Source organism: Peromyscus eremicus, chromosome 1 (assembly GCF_949786415.1).
Source record: "Peromyscus eremicus chromosome 1, PerEre_H2_v1, whole genome shotgun sequence".
NCBI classification, from domain to species: Eukaryota; Metazoa; Chordata; class Mammalia; order Rodentia; family Cricetidae; genus Peromyscus; species Peromyscus eremicus.
Window position 1 is genome coordinate 13082206 of NC_081416.1, and position 3240 is coordinate 13085445.

The 3240-nt window shown below is 40.0% G+C and overlaps 1 pseudogene; it reads left to right on the plus strand.

Moving 5' to 3' along the window:
- The first annotated feature begins 836 nt into the window (after nt 1-836).
- LOC131895590 (asparagine--tRNA ligase, cytoplasmic-like) lies at nt 837-2719 on the plus strand (annotated as a pseudogene).
- The last annotated feature ends 521 nt before the right edge of the window (nt 2720-3240 follow it).

The following is a 3240-nucleotide window of genomic DNA, read 5'->3' on the forward strand; positions in this document are numbered from 1 at the left end:
CTTGCCTCTCATTAAAAACAAGGACAGAGCACCATTCAATTTTCAGAGCAAAACACCCGAGAGCTTCATACAATTATACATCACATAAAGCTAAGCTTTGTTAAAATACCACATGTTTGCAAAATTTATCAATAATTGGTACAAAGTTTCACCAGAGGGGGCACATGTTTATTCATTTGCTTAATTCCTAATAATGTTTTCGCTATGGTAATATTGTATTCCTTTCTCTTACATTTAGCTTGGCATCTGACCAACAGAATTCATGCTTTTTAGCAAACTGTACAGGATTTAAATGTTTAGTATGTCATTCAAGTTATTTGTTCTTAGATTTAGTATCCTTGCAGCCTTGTGGACATGCTGCTTTCTAATGAGAATTTTATAAGATGCCTCAGAGGCTCATTACAATTTGAGCCTTTCCAGTCACATGGGTCCCATTTTAAAATATAGCAATTTTGTGACTGAATTAGTGTTGGCTCTGGAGAACACAGGCTTTTCTCCATAGAACCTCAAATTGCTTTTGTACCCAAGAATACCTGCCATGTGCATCATGGTAAAGCTCACTTTTTGAAATTAAGAAGTCCTTCTTCTCTCCTTCTTTATATATACTCATACCTCTCAAACTAATATGTTTACTACTCCTAGAGAGTCATAAGCAACAATTTATCAAAATTTGTAATTCTTACTTTACCCCTGAGAGTATCAATACTATTCTATTGAAGATATTGAAGATATCAAAAAATCAGGATATTTGAAGGAAGTGTTCTGTGCATGTTGGGATGACCAGGTGGCAGTGGTGCAGATCAGTGTCCTTGGAGGTGATCAGGGCGACTGCAGGGATGAGACTAACAGAGATGTATGTCTCTGATTGAAAAGGAAATGATACAACAGGAGGTGGAACCAAGGAGAAACCATTTAAAACAGGCTTAAAGGCTTTGATGACAGGTGGAAAAGAGCTGTTTCCCACAATTTATGTGGATTCACAAAAGGAAGATGAGAGGTGGGCTGTCATTTCTAAGTCACAAATGAAAAACATTAAAAAAGATATGGCACAGAGAACAGTTGAAGAATTATTCTTGGGAGAAGAAAGAGGCAGAAGATACCTTACAAAGAGAAAAGAACCTGGAAGCAAAGAAAATTATCATTAAAAATGACCTGAGCCTGCCAGAGCCAGCATGTTTAAATATTTGTGCTTTAGGAAGATATAGAGGCCAAAGAGTGAAGGTGTTTGGCTGGGTCCACAGGTTTCATAGGCAAAGACAGAATTGGATGTTTCTGGTATTGCATGATGGTGTAGGCTATCTTCAGTGTGTCTTGTCAGCTGACTTGTGTCAGTGTTACAATGGAGTAGTCTTTGTCTACTGAGAGTAGTATGGCAGTATATGGAATATATACTAACTCCATAACCTGATAAATGAGTCTGATGTAGATGTCCAGCTCAGCAACTGGCACATGATTATCCGAGGAGAGAACATGTCCAAAATCTTGAAAGCACAGTCCATGATCACCAAGTGCCTTAGGAATCACTCCTTCGACAGGCGTTCAGTAAAGTTACTACTCCAACACTGGTGCAGACACAGGAGGAAGGTGGGGCCATACTCTTCAAGCTTGACTATTTCAGAAAAGAAGCGTTTTTGACCCAGTCCACACAGTTATACCTGGAGACCTGCCTTTCAGCCCTGGGATATAATTTCAGTATTGCCCAGTCATACAGGGTAAAACAGTCCAGAACATGAAGGTACCTGACTGAATTCACTCATGTGAAAGTCGAGTGTCCCTTCCTGACCTTTGAGGACTTCCTGTTCCATTTAGAGGACCTAGTGTGTGAAATGGTGGGCAGAGTCTGGAAGTCACCAGTGGCAAGCATAGTGCCTCAACTTGAACTTTAAACCCCTAAACAGTTTTTCTGATGGATGAACTATTCAGATGCTATCAGGTGGCTGAGGGAGCATGATGTAAAGAAAGAAGATGGGATGCTCTATGAATCTGGAGAGGATATTCCCAAAGCTCCTGAGAGATTGATGATAGAAACTGTTAATGAACCAATCCTGCTATGTCAATTTCCTGTGGAGATCAAGTTTTTCTACACCCAGGGATGTCCTGAGGATCCTCAACTTAACTAAATCTGTTGACATGTTGGTGCCCAGTGTTGGTGGGATTGTGAGCGGCTTGATGAGCTCCTTGGACAGTGAAGAAATTCTAGAAGGCTATAAAAGGGAAGGAATTGACCCTCCTCCTTATTACTTGTATACAGATGAGAGAAAATATGGTACATGTCCTCATGAGGCTATGGCTTGGGCTTATGCAGGGTGTTTACCCACCAACCCCACAGTTCCCCAGAGTTTTCTTGAGTGCGAGCAGCAGGAAATATTAGATAGAAGATTTTAGATTGTGGAGATAAACAGATAGAAAATACAGGATAGCCCTGAGGGGGCCTGGAACCTATTCCATTGGGCCCTGACTGTCTCTGCCCTAAGGCATTTATAGAAATGCCAAGGGGTTGGAGCAAAAGACCTCCCCGCAGCACAGCCAAGTGCAGACCATCTCAGACACCTGCACTCAGGCCCGTGGTCCTAATCATCCTTTCTATGAGGACCTGCTGGGTAAAGCCACGAGAAACCTGAAAACGGACTCCCACAGGCTTGGAAAGATTCCTGAGTTGGATTCTAACAGGTAGCACATCCAAGATGTATGCTTGTACCCTCAATTAGTCCAACGCTGAAGGCCATAACCAAGTACCCCTGACACATGAAGGAAGGGAAAATGTTCATGAAAAGATAAGATTGCCTCTGCAAAATAACAAAAATCTAAAACCATCCCTTGATTTCCCATTGGGTAGAGTAGCTTTGTTCTGTTGTTATGTTTTTTCTTCCTATATTACCATAAAAAGCAGTAAGTGTGACTTGAAAGTCAAGTGACATTGATGTCCCTCTAATAAAAATACTCATTACAAAATTTTGAGAAAATACATGGCATGTCACCCTTTAGTTGGGGAGAAAATTTATAGTACTGTAGGTTACAATCACTTTATTAAATAAACCATATATGATTATATAGGTTTTTAAAAATATCAGGATATTTATCAATCATCACCTAGCTTGGCAACATATCTTTGAACTCAAAAACCTTGTTCTGTTTCTGTATCTTTCCAAAACTAGTATTTACAGTATTATATACTACTTCACCCCAAAGTATACATTCCAAGTGTGAACAGACTTTACTACTGGAAAATATGTCAAGCAT